This window comes from Lynx canadensis, chromosome F1, assembly GCF_007474595.2.
Source record: "Lynx canadensis isolate LIC74 chromosome F1, mLynCan4.pri.v2, whole genome shotgun sequence".
Taxonomy (NCBI): Eukaryota; Metazoa; Chordata; class Mammalia; order Carnivora; family Felidae; genus Lynx; species Lynx canadensis.
The window spans coordinates 5481955-5492209 of record NC_044319.2 but is presented as its reverse complement, the minus strand read 5'-3'; positions in this window follow the sequence as shown (position 1 = coordinate 5492209).

Below are 10255 nucleotides of genomic sequence, written 5' to 3'. Positions count from 1 at the left end.
TGTGCAGGCAAGGCATGCAGTTTGAGCGAGGTGTCCACGTCCTCCCTGGGAGGTGACAGGCTGCCGCCACAGGGACTGAGGTCCCTCAAAGTGCGTAGGTAGGAGAAGCAGTGTTGGCATGGTTTGCGCTAGTCTTCTGCAGCGGGGGGGGGGGGGGGGGGGGGGGGGGGCAGCTGCGGGGCCAGGACTGAGACACGCAAGCCTGGCTGGAGGCAGTGGGGTGCAGTGTAAGCAAGTTAGGCGGTGAATGCAGGGGCCCCTGCAGGCACAATTAATAAATAACTCTTCCTCCCGTACGCCCCAGGCATTTTTCAAACTGCTGTCTCTAAGCTGTATCTCAGAGGGTTATTTGTCATGCTGTCTCTTTAAGGGTGGGGATGGTTGCCTATCACCCTCCAGGCTTTCCCAGACCAGAGCCCTGATTTTTAAAGTTCGAAGCTTTATGTCCCACTAGTCGTAAGAACTTTCGAAATTCGGTCGTTCTAATTTTCAAAGTCAAATGCTATAGAGATTTGTCTTCACATGTGGGCTCGAGGGTGTGGTAGTCTGTTTCTCTTCCCCCTCTGAGACTGTGACCCTCTCCCTAGCACTGAGGACCACAGTCCATTTAGCTCTGCCCTGGGACTCCACCCTTCCTACCGTCTTGAACGTGGCCTCTTTTTTTTTTTTTAATTTTTTTAACGTTTATTCATTTTTGAGAGACGGAGAAAGACAGAGCATGAGTGGGGGAGGGGCAGAGACGAAGGGAGACACAGAATCGGAAGCAGGCTCCAGGCTTCGAGCTGTCAGCACAGAGCCCAATGTGGGGCTTGAACCCATGGACCGTGAGATCATGACCTGAGCTAAAATTGGACGCATAACCAACTGAGCCACCCAGGCGCCCCTGGCCTCTTCTTTACAGTTAGTTGTAGAGTTTGTTCTCCCAGTCTTCAGGTCGTTTTCTAGCTTATTTACAGTGATGGGGGGTGTTATCTAGTTGTATCCACAGGACGAGGTCAGCTTAGAGTCTTTCTACTCCGCCCTCTTCCTTGGAAGTCAGCCATGTAACTCTTTTTTTTTTTTTTTTTAATTTTTAATGTTTATTTATTTTTGAGAGACAGAGCGTGAGCAGGTGAGGGGCAGAGAGAGAGAAAGACACAGAATCCGAAGCAGGCTCCAGGCTCCAGGCTGTCAGCACAGAGCCCAACACAGGGCTCGAACCCACAAATCATGAGATCATGATCCGAGCGAAGTCGGACGCTTAACCGACTGAGCCACCCAGGTGTCCCTCAGCCATGTAACTCTTAATGTCAATCTGTTCATATGTTCAGAAGGACATCTAAACTGATGTTAACTTATCCAGGACAACGATAATTTCTGACTCATGAGATTTATGTTCATTTTTAACTTTCTTCTCTGTACGTTTTTTTTGTATTGTCAGGTTTATTTCCTGACATGAGGGCATTTTTGTTTGTTTTTTCCTTCATGAAGACTATGGATTGTTATTCTTAGAGGCACCCGGGTGGCTCAGTCGGTTAAGTGACTGACTGTTGGTTTCGGCTCAGGTCACAATCACACGGTTCATGAGATAGAACCCTGCATCAGGCTCTGTGCTAACAGTGTGGAGCCTGCTTGAGAGTCTTTCTCTCCCTCTCTCTCTGTCCCCTCCCCCACTCTCTCTCAAAATAAATAAACTTTAAAAATTTTTTAATTTATGTGTTTTAATTAAAACGTAATTCAACCTGGGCTTCAATGTCCGATAGAGCTAGGTTCAAACCGTAGATTTATTAGAGCCTGGTTGTGACTTCCAGCGAGTTCCCTTGCCTCTGTTAAGCCTTCATTTCAAATGGAGATATTTACCTTCAGAGGCCACGGCTGGGATTTGGCTTGGTATGTGTCAAATAGCTAACACAGTGCCTGGCAATAGAAGGTGCCTACCCAGCAAATGAGAACCATTTATCACTTCTATTCGTGTAATCCCGGTAGGTTGCTTCTGTTCTTTAAACTTTCCCCACCTCTCTACTTTTAACAAAGCGCTGTGTCACCAAGACTTTGGCATTAAACTACTATTGTCTCTGTTCCATGTGGGTGAGGCTCCCAGTGGGAGCCCCAGTCTACCCCTTTGTCTCTCCACCTAAAATTGTATGGAAATTGGGGCACCTGGGTGGCTCAGTTGGTTAAGCACCTGACTTCAGCTCGGGTCATGATCTCACGGTTCGTGAGTTCAAGCCCCATGTCAGGCTCTGTGCTGACAGCTCGGAGCCTGGAGCCTCTTTCGGATTCTGTGTCTTCCCCCTCTCCACCCCTCCCCTGCTCACGCTCTGTTTCTCTCTCTCAAAAATAAACATTGAAAAATATTATTTAATAAGAATAAACATAAATAAAATTGCGTGGAAATACCTTACTTCCTCTTTGCAAACACTATTTAACTGAGGGGTGGTCCTGGGCCCAGGCCAGCGTCCTGCAGATAATACTCGTGGTTTATCTTGGTTTTGGTTTTTGGTAAAGGTTGGTTTGAATAGGCACATTTGCGATTCTGTTCTTCTGAGGTTACGACTCTATTCTACATAGTAGTGCTGCTGTGATGCTCCGTGTTTGGTTTGAACTGTATCTGCAAACAATTAAAAGCCTCCTCTGATGGCCTCAGTAGAAGCAGAATGGAGCCTAATTGAGTGCTGGACCAAGCAGAGCTGGGCTTATTCGTCCCTCGTGTGCCCTACTTCCTCAATTCTAGCTTGCAAAGGGTAGCACATGCCAATACCGCACCACCCAGCTCTTTAACCTTATGTTGTCCCTGGAATACTCTTTACAGAAAAGAAAGTTCTGATGATTAAATAGTCTGGGTTATTTGCCCACATGGTGTTCTTTTCCACCCTGATTTTCACCCTTTCTTTCTTGTGCAGCTTGGCTCTCATAGAGACCAAAGGATCCCTACTTTTTATAAGGCCATGACCTGACAGGCATCATCTAGCAAAACTTTCTGTCCCACAGTGCATCACAATAGCCTTTTGAGTGATGTAGAAGGATCAAGCCCTATATCTCTGCAGTGTGTTTTTGCAGTATATCCAGCACCCGGAGGTGGCTGAAATAACCACTGTCCTCAGAAGACTGATTTTTAAGAACAAAGAGGACTCTACCCACTAGAGCCCAAGCAGGTAACACCGGTTCGGTCATTACTGCTGGAACATCTCTCTCCTCTTACTTAGTGCTTGTAGTACTAAATTGCTGATTGCATTTTGAATGTTCTGGAGACGAGCACTCACAGTTCAGCAAACTTTGTGGCAAACCATTCTGTAAAGCCAAGAATTCTTTTGGAAAGTGAATATTCATACCTCTCAGCTTTAAATTATTTGAGTAGATTTAGCTCAACATTTTTTTTTCTTAGAAATGAGGTACACCCATGTAAAGGCATCTGGCTCTCTGCAATACAAAAAGTACAAAGATTAAAAGGGTATCTGGGTGATTCTGTCGGTTAAGCCTCTGACTTCAGCTCAGGGCATGATCTCATGGTTCGTGGGTTCGAGTCCTACGTGGGGCCCTGTGCTGACAGCTCAGAGCCTGGAGCCTGTTTCAGATTCTGTCTCCCTCTCTCTCTGCCCCTCCCCTGCTCATGCTCTCTCTCTCTCTCAAAAATAAATACACACTGAAATTTAAAAAAAACAAAAAACAAAAAACAAAAAGAACAAAGATTAAAAACTGTTTACTAGATTAGCAGGTTATTGAGTTGACTGACTGATTGGTTCTTTCATTCACTCATTCCAAAGTACGCACAGAGAACTTCCTTGGATGGGGAGTACTTTGCCAGTCAATGAGGCAAGAGAAGGACAAGGACAGTGAAGACAGTGGCTGCCAAAACGATACGGTCCCAACAGCTAGGAACTTGCATTTCAGGTAGACAGGCCAGACCTTGCATGAAACTCATGTCTTGTGCTTTGAAGAATCTCTAGAGCCTTATCCGAGGCCTGGCACAAACTTTTTACTCATTCAATGTTCTCTTAAACGATAGAATGAATAGATGAATTCAGAAACCAATAAGCCAATGAAGACAGGCCTTAAAACCAAAATGCGTTATAGGATTAATTAAGGGCTCTGGGAGTCCAGAGGTGGGCAACGGACCATTTGGAACCCAGAAGAGAGAGGCCTTGGAGGATATGACACAGACCTTGAATAAGGCCAGGAAGGGTGGGTGGAACTTAGATTCAGAAGAAGGGAAGAAAAAGCATTGAGGCAGTAGAATTCAGAGTAGGATGGGGAGGCGGGGGTAGATAACCAATCTTCGTGAACTGGGAAGACTGGCTTCTTGAGGAAACAGAAGAAGGAGGGGACTGTCCAGGTCATTCAGTGGTGGAAAGCCCTCTTCTCAATTCTTCTCACAATACACATGCTCAAAGGCAAGTGGTAGCAATTGCCCCCACTATACAGCCACCCTGCAATCAGCCAGGCCACTGTCATACATCCAGCCAGGGTGGGTCACACCAGTTCTGAGCAAGCCCCCACCCCACAGCTTCTCTGCACTGTCAGATCACTAAGGAGTTGCTTTCCCCAGGGGCCCAACCTCCGCCAACACCTTGAGTACCGATTCCACACCTCCAAGGAAAGGCGGGGGCGGGGGGGCGGGTGGCGCGCAGGGCTCTGGGGTTTTAAAGTACATCTAGAAAACCAATTGTTGCTACTTATATACCAGTTTAAATGCCACCCTCTGTTTCTCGAATTTTCCCAAAATTATGGATAAATAACATTAGAATCTTGGGACCCTGACTACTATTCTGCCTCTGCTCCTTCTTTGAACAGATTAATTAAGTGATAAAACTTGCTAGTTATTTGAGGTTCACAAGCTTATTAGACTCACCAGGCAGTTACTACTGGTTCCACTCAATCTCATACTGGGAGGATCTAACCTCTGATTTAACAAATATTATTTTTAGTCCTTCCTACCATAAAAAATTGATGTCACTTTAAAATTTTAAACCACAGAAAGCCCATCTACATGAGGAAAGCTTATCACATGCTTCCTATCAGGGAAAATGTTCAGGTTTTCTGAAGCAAAGGTGACATCTGTTCTTGGAGCCTTTTCCTTTAAAATTCTGAAAAATTCGGAGGCGGGGGGGGGGGGCGGGGGGGGGAGGGGACCTGGGTGGCTCAATCGGTTTAGCCTCCGACTCTGGCTCTGGTCATGATCTCACGGTTGGTGGGTTTGAACCCCACATCAGGCTCAGAGCCTGATGCCTGCTTCAGATTCTGTCTCCCTCTCTCTCTGCCCCTCCCCCACTCATGCTGTCTGTCTCTCTCAAAAACAAACATTGAAAACATAATAAAATTCTGAAAAAGAGTGTGGGTGGGGTGTGGGGACACAGCCACTCAACAACCTGAAAGGTCACTTGTCGAGGAAACTTGTCAAGGATTCTGTTTTAGAAGCTACGAAGCTTCAATTTTGTATCAACTTGTGTGACGTTGTGATTAGTATCAGACTTGATCTCCTTCCAGCAGGTAAGTAACGAGAAAGCAGAACCACATGTCTCTTGCTAAATGCTTTTTCCTTAGTGCCTGGCACAGTGCCAAGCAAAGGTGGTTGATCAAGAAATATCTGTTGAGTGGATCAATGAGTCAGTGGCACTGTAGCAGGAGGAGAAGGGCTTCAGAGTCAAACAGATTTGGCTTTTTTTTTCCTTTTCTTGTTTATTGGCCATGTAACCTTCAACGTGAAATTTAACATCTACTAGAAATTCAGGATAATGAAGGAAAACTCTCAGGACTCCTGAGAGGATTGAGTGAAACAGCATATGTGACAACTGTCTGGTGGATAATGAGCGTCAGCCCAGGATGAGGCCTTTCCCATCGTTTCCCACAGAGGGTGGCTACTCTTTTTCAAAATTGTTTTGGCTATTTTAGTTCCCTTGCATTTCCAAATAAGCTTTAGAATAAACTCATCTATATTCTCCAAAAACTCCTACTGGGTAGTTTGACCAGATCCAATTTGGGCAGATTGTCATCTTTACTATGTTGAGTCTCCCAAACCATGAACATAGTATATCTCTCAGGTCTTTGATTTCTTCCATCAATTCTGTAGCCTTCAGCATACAGAGTCTGTGCATGTCTTGTTAGATTTGTGCATAATGTTTCTCCTTTTTTCTTTTGAGCTATTATAAATAGTTGTGTTTTAAATTTTGGGCTCCAATTTTTTATTTAAAGTATAGAAATATAATTATGTGTGTTGACCTTGTATCCTATGATCTTGTTAAAAACGTTATTTGTTTTGGGGCGCCTGGGTGGCTCAGTTGTCTGGACTTATCATCCAACTCTTGATTTCAGTCCAGGTCATGATCTCACAGTGGGGAGATCGAGCCCCCGTGTCAGGCTCAGTGTGGAGCATGGAGCCTGCTTGGGATTCTCTCTCCTTCTCTCTCTCTCTCTCTCTCTCTCTCTGCCCCTCTTCCAGCTCATGTGCACTCTCTCTCTCAAAATAAATAAATAAGCTTATTTATTTATTCATAGGCTCCTTGGGATTTTCTACATAAACTATTACATCATTTGTAAATAGGGACAGTTTTCTTCCTTTCCATCTATATGCCTTATATGTCTTGCCCTGGCCTTATTGTACTGTGTAGGACTGCCTGCATTATGTTGAATAGGAGTGATAAGAGTGACATCCTTGCTTTATTTCTGATTTTAGGAAGAAATCAGTCTTTCTCCATTAAGTATGATGTTAGCTGTAAATTTCTATAGATGTTCCTTATCTGGTTGAAAAACTTCCCTCATGGTTGGCTAAGAAATTTTACCATAAATGGATAGGTTTTATCAGATTTTTGACTGTTATATTATTTAACAGAATTCTGATTTGATCCATAATATATTCTGTAATACCAAAAAGTTGCTGAAAATGTTGACAAGATAAGTCTTATACCTTTGTCCCTAACTCAGTATGTTGAACATTAACGTTGAGGCAGTTTGTTGCAACGTTATGTCTTTTACTCGTGTACCTTAGTTCACCTTCTGAACATGAGAATGATAAAAAAATTCTATTATTAAGCTTTCATTTCTGTGCCCTGGGAGTCTAACCGCAGTGGTTTATGTGCCGGTATTAATTAATTGGAAGTGGTTGCAATTCTCCTAAATAAGGGCCATGAAGTTGCCCAAATCTTATCTCATTCTTAGGAATGTACCTTAAGGAATGAATTTCCTAGAATCAAAATATATTTATATTCACCAAGATCAAAATGGCCAGTACTATGGGACTGGGTTTCATAAATTCCGGCATATTCGGTTACTCAATAAATATTTATGAAATGTCCACCATGTGCCAATTTTTATCTTTGGCCCTAGGGACACAGCAGTGAGGATAAGAGACAAACTTCCCTGTCTTCATGGAGACTACTTTCCGATGGGGAGACAGACCTAAATAAGATACATATGTAAACATGTAGTACAGCAGGTGGTGATGAGCATTTTGGAGAAAAATAAAACATAGAACAGGGAGGAGTCCAGGCGTGGGAGAGGAATGGGGTACTATTTTAAATAAAGTGATGGTTGGACCTCGCCAAACAACATAAAAGGAACCTTAAACATTAGAATTAAGAATACTCTGTAGCAATGTGGAAAAATGTCATGATACCTCATTAAGTGAAAAGCAGAGAATATAAAACAGGAGATCTGCCGTGGTTTCGAGTATTGAAGTATGTACATATATAATGTATATAAAACATAAAAAATGAAAATAGTTTGTGGATAATTTTCATATTATTTTACAGCATTATTCACTTTGAGCATAATTACGCCCGCAGTTTAAAACAAGAAAAATGTTTAAGGTTCCCTAAGGCTAATTCAAAATGGAATGGAACGTATGTATGGGGATCCAGCTAGAACTCACCCTTGCCCCGGAAGGATTTTATTTGGGGCACCTCTGAGGAAGAATCTTCTATTCAAGTGACCAGCAAAGAGTCTGTATTTTAAAGGAGATGAAAGTTCCATTGTCCAGGGTGCCGAGAACAGTGGTTGCGCAGTGTTGGCTGCGAGTATGGAAGTGATGGCAAGCTTAACATGCGTGCGTAATCATCTCCTTCAGATTTGGCATGTGAATCTATTTTTCACGATCGACTAAAATAAAACGAACTGACACGTCTTACTGCAAACTACATTCTCTTATTTGTTCCAGAGATGACAAGTAATCACACAAGATGTGACTTGGTAGCCTGTATATGTGGTAGCAACCGTTCTCTAGGGATGCAGAAGGACAGGTTGCAACCATTGCCAGACAATGTCTTCCGATGATTCTGAGAGCTCAGATTCCGTGTGGGCTGTTCGTGTGTTCCTCCGAAAATGTTTTTTGTGGCCCGGCCAAAGCATGGCAGCCCAGGACTGGTTTATTCCCTCCGGTGTTGATTCAGAATTCCTAGGCACTGAGCAATCACTCTATCCTCAAAAAGCAGACGCGGTGTTGTCTTAGTGAAGCGCAAATGTCCTGAATATCTTCCATTCTTCTCTCCGGCATGTCACGTCTGGCGAAGGAAAATCCCAGCAGTCACAAAGCTTTCCGAGTTCAAGCAGGAGCTCAGTGGTGTTTACTCGGATTTTCTCTTTTGTTCTTTCTACTTCTTGGGTGTTTTTTTCTTTTTTCTTTTTTTTAATAATCACACTAGCACTAAGAGAAAAACACAGATTACATAATGAGCAGACTCCACTGGATAGCCAAACTATTCTACTATAATCTTGCCTGAAAATGTTCAAGCTGCTTGAAAAATACATTCAGAGGCGAAATAACGCAGCTAGCTGGCCTGTGAATGGTCCGTGGACTAGTTTTGACTAGAAAAGGGAAGAAGGAGGCACCACGCACTTGTTTTCCGACCTATCTCCTAACCAAAGAAGGTTGCTGCTTCTTTGGGGCTGTCCCGTTTTTGTTTTGGCTGATGGTCTGGGCGCTCTGTGGTTTTTGCGATGTAGCATAGTAGTCAAATGTTTCTGGAACCAAACGGATTCCCATCCTGGTTGCTCAGTGTCCTTGTACAACTTATTTCCCAGTACTTTTTTTTTTTTTTTGGTCCATAAAATAGCAGGTTTCATGTCACCTGACACATAGTACACACCCATACATAGAAACTCATATTTCTCTGTTCGCAAAGGTGCTGTTTTGTGTACAGAACACACACACACACACACACACACACACACACACACACACGCATCACTGCCTCCCTTAACCCTCCAGATAGGTATTGTAATCATCAAAACACAGAGCAGCTGCTTTAGTCTGTTCCGGCCGCTGTAACAAATTCCCGTGGCCTGGGTGGTCTACAAGCACCAGAAATGTATTCCTCACACTTTTAGAGGCTGGAAGGCCGAGATCTGAGCGCCAGCCTGGTGGGGGTTCTGCTGAGACCCCTCTTCCGGGTTGCAGGCTGCCGACTTCCTGTTGTGTCCTCACGAGACAGAAGAGAGCAAGTGAGCCCTCTGCGGTCTGCACCAGTTCCATTCGCGGGGTCCCCGCCCTCTTTCCTTCTCAAAGGCCCCGCCTCCAAACACCACCGCTTTGGGATCAGGGTTTCACACGTGAATTTAAGGAGCTCGGGGGTAGGGGACACACACATCCGGTCCCCTGCGGGGAGACGACTTTCCCCATTTCCTCTAGCCACGTGGGTATCAGTCAGACATTCCACTGCTGTGCTATTCTTTACCCCACTTATGCAGACACAGGCCCAGCGGTCTGCGCATACGCATAATACAAACACACGGTACAGAATTGATGAGGTACCCCAACGGTAAACTAAAAAAGTAAGGCTTTCTCCCACCTCTGTCTCCCAGGCACTCCGTTTCTCTTCCCATCGTGGACTGTTTCTCAAGAGAATACTCATGTGTAGTGGTTTTCCGCTGAAAGTCTTCCTCTCCGGGAGATAATCAGCTGCAATGAGAAGTGTAGACTAGAAACAATCTAGATTGTATGTTTACGTCTAGGAAAAAGAAAGAGTTCGATGTCGATGGTGAGGCCCTTAAAAAATCATCAGAGGGACAATGAGAAGCAGACTCTGGGGAAGGCCTCCAGGAAGCTTCTAGAACGCCTCCACAACACTGACCCAACATGGGAGCAGCTACCTGTGCCCTACTCAGGAAGCTGCTTCCAGAACCTACTCCCAAAGCCACCAGCACGGCCACTGCGGTGCTCGCTCCATACTCCTAAAGATGGTGTTTGAACCCCAGAATGTGGCCTCAGTCACTGTCTTCGATGCACTTGCTTCATGACACCCAGTGCTGGAGACCAGCCCCTGCCTTGTGCTGCAGACACTCACCA